We start from the raw sequence: 11,368 nt of genomic DNA on the forward strand, positions 1-11,368 counted from the left end.
TACAGTGCTGTTGGCACAATCACTCCTTCATACAATCTCAAATGTTTATTTCTCGTTACACTTCTCTTAATCTGCATTCTACCTCCACCTCCATTCCTCTCTTTCCCACCACATTCGCACCCAAGTATCTAAAACTACCCACTTCCTCCAGTCTCTCTCCCTTAATACTCACTTCCAGTCTGCTGCCATTCTCTCCCTTTACACATCTCATCACCTTACTTTTACCCACATTTATCCCTGATCCTGCTACAAGCGCAGTGTCGTCAGCAAACAACAACTGGCTTATCTCCCACTTTTCTCCATTTTCTTCAACCATCTCCAATCCGTGACCCACTACACTTGCATTTACCTCTCGCACCACCCAATCCATGAATAAATTGAACAACCAGGGCGACATAATACATCCCTGACGAAGTTCCACCTTTACCTCAAACCACCCACTCTCTCCATTTCTAATCCTAACACAAGCTCTACTACTCTCAAACATATAAAATGAAATATCACACCATTCATCGAAACAATCTTACCCTAACCACAGAGAAATGATATTGCAAGCTATTGAAGAAGAGTCTTGTACCCGAAGTCGCTTTTTAACAATAATGACCACCTGCAGTGAAATCATAAACCTCCTTTCAAAGGAGAATAAATCCAAAGTGAAGCACAAAGAAAATACTCTTAAGAAAATAATAATCGCAAAACTAGCCATCACTCTTAAGTCTATATATATATATATATATATATATATATATATATATATATATATATATACATATATATATGTATACATACATATATACATGCATACATATATATACATACATATACATATATATATATATACCTATGCATTTATCTATGTATTTTATTTGTTATTTTTACACTATTATAGTTTTAATTTATTATTAATATGATATATATATATATACATATATATATATATATATATATATATATATATATATATATATATATATACATATATATATACAGTATGTATATATATATATATATATATATATATATACAGTATGTGTATATATATATATATATATATATATATATATATATATATATATATATATATACACTTTCATCTTATCAATTACATTAACTTTTCCATTTTAACCTTGGAAAAGTTAATATGGTTGATAAGATGAAAATCTATGGATTGGAGACCATTCAGTATGTTTTGTAATATATATATATATATATATATATATATATATATATATATATATATATATATATATATATATATATATGTATATATATACATATATATATGTATATATATACACACATATATATATATATGTATATATATATATATATACATAAAAACGTATGCGGGTATATACATACATACATATGTACATACATACATATATACATTACATATATATATATATATATAATACATACATACATACTATACATACATATATACGTATGTGTGTATATACATACATACATACATACATACATACATATATACATATATTCATGTAAGCCTGCGTACATGCATTCATAAATAGGCTACATGTTCAGACGGCATAGTCGAAAGAAACTTTGATCGAGTCAATTTTTAACCTACAAAAGCTGTGGTTTCACACGACGAATAAATCCGACAACGGCACCTATGAAGATGTATAACGAGGTGGCCGTTTTGAATTTTATATTTCAAATATTAGTGTCGATAAAGTTTCACAGGCAAGGAAAAGGGCGGGCTGAAACAGTGGCACACTGTCGAAAACACCGGGGGATTTTGTTATGCAGCCGAGGTAGGCCAGTCCGCAAAGACATGATGAAATTGTATGGGGTTTGCCAGAACAAAAGGGTTTGGGGAAGCGCGGTTATGGACGAGGTGGGCCTCGTAGGCCCCTTCTCCGGGGCATTGCGGTCGTCAGCGTTCACCCGGTGCCCTTCTGCCGTGCCTGTTTCGGTCCTTCTTCCCTCGAGGCGCAACTACCTCATTCACCCTCCCTCCCGGCCCGCGGCGCCCAACCTTCTCGCCCACCCACCGGCCTACTTCCATAGGATGACTTGCACGGTTGATCACGACTACATGTTCAAGGACTATACAGTGAGTATGGTATAGGCCTCAGGCGTATCTTTTGCATGGGTGTCCTTATAAAGGATATCCATTATTTTTTCTTCTTCTCTGACTACGTCTCTTCTTCCCCTCTTCATCCATCCTCTCTCTCTTTCTCCTCGTCCACCTTCTCTTCATTTTCCCATTCCTTGTCTTTCTTCTCCTCTCTTCGTCGTTCTCATGTCCCTCCTCGTCCACCTTCTCTTCATTTTCCTATTCCTCGTCTTCTCCTCTCTTCGTTGTTCTTCTCATATCCCTCCTCGTCCACCTTCTCTTCATTTTCCTATTCCTCGTCTTTCTTCTCCTCTCTTCGTCGTTCTTCTCATGTTCCTCCTCTTACTCTTCCTCCTCTTCCCTTCCTATTCCTCCCTCTCCATTTCTCTTCCCTACACTTCTTACTCCTTTTCTTCCTCCTCATCCTTTTTTAAATTTATTTTTCCTCTTCCTCCCCATCCTTCTCTCTCACCTTCTCCTCCCCTTCCTCCTCCTCCTCCTCCTCTTCTCTTCTTCAACTTCTTTTCTTCCTCCCGTTCATCGTTTTCCACAACTCCCACTTCTCCATTAGTTCCTTTCCGCTCTTACTCTTAGTCTCTATTTTCTTTTCGAGCTATCTTTCCTCATACCTGCAGTTCTTGTTTTTCATTATTCCTCTCTCATCCTATTTGTCCTTGGAATTCACATAAATCATCACAGCGGCGCGGCGAATTTGATAGATCTGATCAAAATTAACAACAGACGATTCATTTCTTGCGATCGTCAGTCCCGGCCTTATTGTGCCTAGATCTGCTGAAAGAGTTATATCTTATGTAATACTTTCTCACAAAAAGAGAGATAAACAAGGAAAGGAACATGGGGGAAGAAGTTACCCTTAGGCCGGTGTCATACTGTCCGTCGCAGCCGTCGCGACTTCTTGTTGGCTATAGCCAAGTCTCCCTCTCGATCATTAGACTCGGAAGGTTATGGTAGCATTTTAAGTTGAAGTAATTGTTGTTCGTTATATCAAGTTCCGACTGTCGCCAGGTGATTTCATTAAGCTATTTGAACTTGCAAACATAATCTGCCCGCATCCTGCACAGCCGCACAGTGTAACACCGCCATTACTCACTCGTGGCCTGATTTGTTATGCCATGTGGGGTCAGAGGGAAGATGCCTGTGAGGATGGTCATTGCAAGTCCTGATACAATGTCCGAAGACCATTGCCCTTTCGAAATATCCACATTAAGGTAATACTCAATTAACGCTGATTCAACCATCTTCCTCCTAAACCCACAATCAGATCTGTAAATAAGGTTGGTGACTTTGTTGGCTTACTTGTTACACTGGCAAACCTTCTTGGCCATATCTAATGGAACATTTGTATACATTTATCCTTGTCTTCAGATCTCTCGCTGTCTGGCCTATGTAAACTATATTACAATCTTTAAATGGTAGCATGTGGACACCGGGGATATGTTCTTCTTTCATCATCTGGTGTGCATTGACGAGTTTTTTTTTTACTAATGGTCGTAGGATAAATCTGCACTAAGGTATTTGTTCTTTGGGGAGAAATCTGGGAGTAAGACTGATGAATTATAAGGATCTTTTATAAGGGGTCTTCTTTAAACAAATCCTTTGGTGGCATTAGGTGAAGCGTTAAACATATTGGGGCCGAATTTATAAAAGATCCTAACCCTAGTGGCGGAGATTTGACCTAAATCCCTAAGTCGGCGACCTAAATGCTTATGTCTAGACATAACCTTGACATTCTGGACAGCTGATTTAGGTAAAATCTCCCCCATTTTGAATATTTATGTTTAGACCTATGGGTTGGGATCTTTTATAAATTCGGCCCATGGTTCTGGTTGGGCTGAGGGCTTTACCTAGGAACCACAAAGGGTAGGCTAGTTTTATTACAAATTTCATTAAGTCTCAACTGATAAAACTCGCCGCTTATGTTGGCTGACATCCTCTGGGGCGACATACCCATTGCTCAGCTCCACTCAGCTCTTTTACTCATTAATTAATTATCAACGTGAACTTTTCTCCTTTTGGAAAGTTCGATTGACTAATGTACCTGCACTTTCGAAGCTACAAAGACATCTAAGGTAAGCGTACTTATTATTCAGGGCAAAAGAAAAACATAACTAAAGTACTTATTATTCCTTGATATCAGTGGTGTACTTTGATAAAAGAGATGATCACTCATAATCGAAGCATGTAATTCTTTTTTCAAAGTTGTTTCCAAGAAAGAAAGAGATAAACTACTTTCACATAACTGTACCTATTTTTAGGCTGCAGATGAATGCATAAAACACTATCTAAAAAGCACTTGTGTGAACTTATTCTCAAGTCAAGTACACCCATCTACATTGTCCACCGTCAGTACTTGTCTAAGACGCCACACATAAGTTCTAGTTAATACTGTGCAGGTGTTTTTAGTCAACCTTTTCTTGCTTTTTGATGCAGATTTCTTGTCAAGCGCCCACGCCATGAAGACCAACCGCCAAGTTGTAGTCGTGAGAGGTACATGGCACCTTGATAGTGTCTCCCTTGAGGATGACGCTAAATCGCGTGGAGCGACAGGCAGAGTGTATGCGCGCTTTGCCCAGACGGGAAAGGAGAAACGCCCTATTCCATTTGATGGATCAGGAAAATCTCGAGACCTGTTTTGAGAACAGGACTGTACAGAGACTGTAGAGGCTGGGATAGTCTCCCCAGAGGATTGCTCCCGCCCACGAGCGTGTGAGGGAGGCTCTGCGTGTAGACAGGGTAGTCCTTGAATCCCTTGGAGGCAAGGACGGCATTTTGCGCGACCTGAGGAAGATGATTGATGGCGTCGACATCATCGATGTCTACCGGTTTTCGGGATCTGACAACTCTTAATTGTACTTTCAAATCTAAATCTAACCTGGAGAAAGATCTTTAAGCTCAAACAGCTCAAGATAAGGCAGTGCTTTATTTGTTACTCAACAGGACATTATTCCTACTTCTGTCCTACACCTAGGTTTACCAGTTGCTCCAAGTGTGGGTCTGAAGAGTACCGTTACAGATCGTGCAAGGTCGAGAAGATGAAGTGCCTTCTTTGTGGAGGGAAACAGTGCCGTTTCCGAAATCTGCCCAGAGAGGAGGAAGGAGGCGGCAGACACTGCTCGGTCACCGATTCGATAACAAAATCCCAGTGGACAATACCCCCAGGGACAAAATCCCAATCCCTAATGTATGAAGTGGACAAAATCCCAGTCTCAGACATTTCAATTGGGAAGTGGACAAACCCCAGTGTAAGCAGTGTATTTGTGGAACACGTGACAGTTCAAGGTTGCTTCTACCATCTAACGCAAAGTACATGGCGCAAGATCCAAGATTTGGGACTTGTCCCACTGTACAGATCTGATCAAGCCATCAACAGGTTTTGTGGTATGCTGGATGGTCTTGCTCTACTGCCCCTGGATGATGGTGCTGCTGGTATGGATTACCTCAAGAACAACACACCTGAAGGACTGGAGGACCTTGTCATATATTTTGATTCAACCTACGTCTCAGGAGCGTTCCGACATGGTCAGCAACCAGCTGCAAATCCAAATGACCCATTGCCACCTACCTGTCTACGTCGCCGTCCTCCCATCTTCCCTCTAACAGTATGGAACGTCTGGGAGGAGACCGAAGCAACATCTGTGCGGGCTGGAATAACTCCTTCCGTGCACTCGTTGGTCATCAACACCCAAGCATTTGGACTATCATTGAAACCTTCCGACAGAATGAGGCATTTGCTGCCATTTTAATACAACAAGACCAGATTAGAGAACGACCTCGTAAGAGATACCGCCGAGCACAGAAGGCCTTTGAAGAGCGCCTTGTTAACTCTCTGTGCAGACCGTCAGTCAGAATCTAAGAGTGTGGGGCAACTCCTGTAGTGTGTTGGCCGAGCACAGAAGGCTTGTGTTGCGCTTGTATTAGATTAAAAAAAAATGTACATGTTTATGCCATATGTCTGTGATAAAGTGTAACATAAAATAAAATGTAACAATCTTGTATATTGTTTGTATATCATTTATTGTGAACAATAAAATTTCTTATTACATATGAGACTGGGCTTTTGTCCACTTCTAAGATAAGGGGCTGGGATTTTGTCCATTGGGCTTTTGTCCGCTGGGGTTCTGTCCACTGATATTTTGTCCGTGTACCTCGATGACCACAATCCGTTGGGCAGCTCGTCCCCACTACCTGTTCCTTGCCTGTTGAGCCTTCCGACCCTCCACCTTATCCTCAACCAATCACCACCCAAACCAAACCCCTCCTCCCTAAACCTATTTCTACCCGGCCATCCAACCCCCAATCCAAACCTCCCCTTCTCCCCACCCTTAACTCCGCCCCTATTCCAAGATCGAGGACCTAATCCAGACTCCTTACCCAAAGCCCCAATCCCACCCCTACTCCCAACACCCCAGGCACAAAGAGGACTAGCTCTCCAGCTGTGATTCCGGACATGGAACCTGCAAGTGCCCCCAAGGATCCACGGACTCAGAGATCTAAGCCCAAACGACCTCGAAAGGTTGAACAGTTGCCCTTGACCTGCACCAGCACCAACTCTGACTTGATCGCATTTGTTGGCAGGACCCTGGATGGGGAATCTTCCGGTACTTCCCAATGTCCATCTGGGAACACAAGGTGCGACCAGGCAAGGAGTGCCCGTGTCTGAGCATTGTATGTATACTCTGCAGCGCCCATATCCAGAGGTAAGCAGCATGGTCAGAAGGTGCTCACAGCAGCAGTAACACATCTGGGGTTTCCTGCTTATATCCCCCGGCAGGTCCTTGACACTGTTTCCTTTGGCCCAAACCTCCTCTACTTATCCTACCTAGCCTCTACCATGCCTAAGATCCTTTCTACACCATCCACTACCACAACCACCTCCTCCTCCTCCTCCATCTTTATTACCACCACCCCTCCTCCTCCACCACCTCCTCCTGATACGTCGCCTGCACCTTTTTCTCCTCCACCGTGTGTGTCCACACCACGAGACAGCTCGGTAGGAAAACACTGAACCTGACCATTCTCACCAATGAGGAACTGTGTGACGTCATGCCAATCACCAGCACTTCCGATGGCAGTGTCCAGTCTAGCAACCATCTCAGACTGCGAAGTGTGTACTCTCCACGATCCTAGGGCAAACCAATACCTTGCTAGAAAAGGCCAAACACGGTCCTGATATTATCTGTTTGACTTAGATGGGTAATTCAGCCCTAGACTCTCCCCAAAATCCAAGGAGTCAATATATGGATTCGGGGTCTTGCTCCAAACTTGGGCGTTTGTATCTTAGCGAGAAAGTCCCCTCAGACAGCCATACTTGATCACTTTCACTATGATCAGATGCTCGCGGTCAAACTAAGCACCAATCGCGGTCTCATCCTCCTGTGTACCTTATCACCCTCTCCGGGTCCCCTTCCTCCCGTTTGTTGACACTGCAAACGTGATGTCATACAAAGTTCCAACCTTTTTCATTGGCGACTAACTGCAACCACGCTGACTGGAGCAACGGCACGTACAGCAAAGCAGTGAGTCGACAACTGCACCCTTTCACTGTACTTTACAGGCTGAAGTTCCCAGGTCCGGACTCTGCCACATTCTTTGCCCGCGGAATGCAAGGAAACCCCGACCTGGTGTCCTCCATCAACCATGAGTTCTTCCTCAGTTCTACTATCTCACTCCGAGCTCCCACCCTCTCTGACCACCTACCCCTGATCCCTCACATCTTCTCCACCTCACCTATCCATACGATACAATCAGTCCGACTGGGAAGGTTTCAAAAACACTTACACGACATTTACCAACTCCAACATGCACAACGCTCCGCACACAGCAATAGAAGAGGATTGGCGCTTACTCACAAGGTTTGTCATAAACACAGATAAAAAGCACATTCCAAGAACAATGTACCGTAAGGTTGCTACGTTCGCTGTTTCTGTGCGCACAAATTCCGGATTGCACTATAAAACAAACTTACAGACTTCCTCCACGCATCCCCAGAGGCCTAAAACAAGACATTCACTGGCTGCTGAGGAATCTGAAGGAGTCTTTTTACATCGATTCCATTCGTTAGGAGGTACAACTAATGGCTTCGCTCTCTGGCTCTTGTGCAATTGACCCTTTTAAGTTCGGGATGACCGTCAAACAGCAATTTGAAGAAAGTACACAACCTCTACTCAAAGTCATCAACCATCTCATTCACTCTGCACACACTCTACAACACCAAACTGACCTATTGGTGTCATCATGGAGTGAGATCTTCAAGCCCTGTCCTGTGCAAAGAACATGTTGCTTTAACACCTTGCACAAAGTTAACTCTTTTATGAATAGTTGTAGTGACTTCACTCCCGATGAAATAGTTGATCTCTTTAAGTTAGATGAAGATGAACCTCTCATCTCCCCCATCGGGATGGGAGAGGTAAAGAGGGGTGGTCACCTCCATACTAAAATCAATTCCCCTGGCCCTTCAGGCATTAATACACACCTACTAATAAGTATGCCAGACAACATTATGCAATAACTCACATGCCTTTGGGTACTTCCTACGCCTTTTCAAGGCCTCCTATACTGTCCTCATTCCCATCCTACCGTCCCATCTTCCTTCTAGATAGAATCTAGAGTACTTTGGTAAGGTGTTCGAGCTTGTCCACTAGTGTCATCTTACCAGAGAGTGCCAGTTCGGTTTTTGACCGGAGCTGGAGATATTATTTCCATGATCGCTCAGTGGGTTTAAAGACTGACAGGCGGTCGCCCTGGTAAGACCATTTTGGTTTTTAAGGATGTGGAGAAGACATCAAAATCTTAAGTACAAATTGTATCAATACTTTGACTTTATCCTGCCGTTCACACGGTTGTTTTGTAACTACCTGGGTGATAGGGCAATAAAAATAAAGTGGTGGGCTTGCATGTCCCGATCTCTTGCACGTAAGGCAAGACCTCTGTCACGGCCCAGTTCTGTTCAATCTATATACGAATGATCTCCCAGAGCTGGCTTACCCACGCAAACGGGCTCTTGTTCTTTCGTATGCGGACGACACTAATCACATTAGCAGACACAAGGCACTAAATTGAGATTTTCACGTAATGCGGATCGTACTCAAGGATAACGCGACGAAATGCAAAGCTGTATATTTCCACTGCAACAAAAACCAGCAGAACAATCACGAACACTCCTTTTAAGATAAACAACACAAACATTCACAATTGAGACCTCTGAATCACTACACCAAGCTGCCAACATCCGTCCACTCAACCAACACAAGCATAGAGTACATTCTAGACATCTAGAAAGGCTCCACACCAGACATGAACACGCAATACGACACATCACATCCAGATCTCACACAACAGACTTTGTCTTCTGCGCCTCTAGCCTGAGTGGTATACACGAGAAATCATTTATAACCAGGTTGATATCGCCCAGTATGGCATTCACTGTTACACGAGGGAAGTGAAATCAACTTTCTTCTTGTAGGAAATATACACAAATTTAGCACGCTCTAAAATATGTCCACATGCACAAACATGTACACGTGTTTTTTTCTTATACTACATTTCACTTCATTTCTACCTTTCTCTCATACTACATCTAATTTCAGTTTACCTCACTAAAAAATCGGTATTTCTGCCTTTTTCTGATATTATGTCTCCGATCATTTCCCCTGTTTTCGTTGGTTTACATAAACGCAAGTCTCGATCCTTAAGTCTCACATACCTCCTGAGCCCCCGTTTAAATACGACTGTTATCTAACTTTTTTACGGACTTCTCTTCCTCTTCCACAAAAACCGATCTCGTGATGCATGATCCACTAGTGAAGAGGGCTACAGTAACAGTCAAAAAATATGGATTTCCAGTTTGGAGTCTTTTCTTCTCCGACTATAATGTTATTTGTGATCTACAATTGTGTGACTACAGTTTTCATCAGTGGTTTTACTACCACGAGGAGGCAACTCCTTCACTCAACATCTTCAACTATTTCCCCGTCCTCAAACAACCCTACAGACAATTCGAATCTTCACTGATCGCCGGTAAGAGGAAGAATAAAGAAGTCTACTTGTCTTCTTGTTTGTAAGAGCAGGCTTGCTCCTATTCGTTTGAATTTTATAAGCACAAACGACCGAGGTACAAATTTCCTACTGATATTAGTACCTCCCTTTTTGGATCGGAACCACGTGGCTTCGCTAGAACGTGATAATGTTCTTATTTGCCTTCGGAACTCCAGTAGGAATCTTTGGTTCCGCTGTCACGACAAACAAGTTTTCGGTCTACTTTTACGACAAGCTAGTGTCACCAGTGCTAATCATAAAGTTATTCGCAACAAAAAGCTCCAAAGGTTTTGTAATAACACCATGGATTTCTTATTGGAATTTGACAAGTTTTAACTAAGAACAATTACAGTGAACATTTATTATGCTTTAAAGGGATACTTCTGAAAGATATTTCTGGCTGTTTTGAAACTAACAATGGTTTACCTAGACGTTATGAACAGGAGCTGGAAGAGCTTAAACACATTAACATCATTATCACCATAAGAAAGGCGGGAAAGTAGTGATATAAGACCATGAGGCACATGATGATAAAGCCATGGATATTTTGAATGATAACAACACCCATGATAAACTTAATAAAAAAAAATCAAAGATATGGCTGCTATTTTTAACAGACAGGCGCAGAACATCTCAATTGAAGACTATGTTTCCAAGTTGCCTTACTTTTATGGTCTTCCAAAATTTCATAAAAAAGGAATCCCTCAAACCCATCATCCCCTAGCAGAGATCCTGTACCAGGAAGCTATCCAAATGGCTTGCGGAATTGCTGTCACTGTTTGCGGGGAAGTTATCGCGAAACTCAAGAATGTTAGTGTCTCATGTCGAAGAATGTTAACCCTCGACGCGGTCTCGTTATTCACGAATGTTCTGTCCGCCGACTCTTGTTTCATCTAATGTCTTTTCCTTTCAAAATATTTTCTACAAAGAAAAAATGTATTAGGGACTTTAATTTATTTCCTGTTTTGACTAATGTTTACATGGATTATTTTGAAAGTATTCTTTTTCCGGACATTAAACTATCTGATATGGTTTTGTTTGGGTTTGTAGATGATATTCTCATTCTTTGTGAAGAAAGTTGGGTAATTCTCTTGAACAATCTCAACCAACAAGCAATCAACCTTAATTTTAAAGTTGAATGGGAGGTTGAGGTTGGGATTTTTTCTCTAGAAATTTTTATTATAAGGAATGGAAAATGGCATGCCTGTGTAGTATATAGGAAAAAAA

This window comes from Oratosquilla oratoria, chromosome 39, assembly GCF_046742065.1.
Source record: "Oratosquilla oratoria isolate Oo_2021 chromosome 39, ASM4674206v1, whole genome shotgun sequence".
In the NCBI taxonomy this organism is placed as follows: Eukaryota; Metazoa; Arthropoda; class Malacostraca; order Stomatopoda; family Squillidae; genus Oratosquilla; species Oratosquilla oratoria.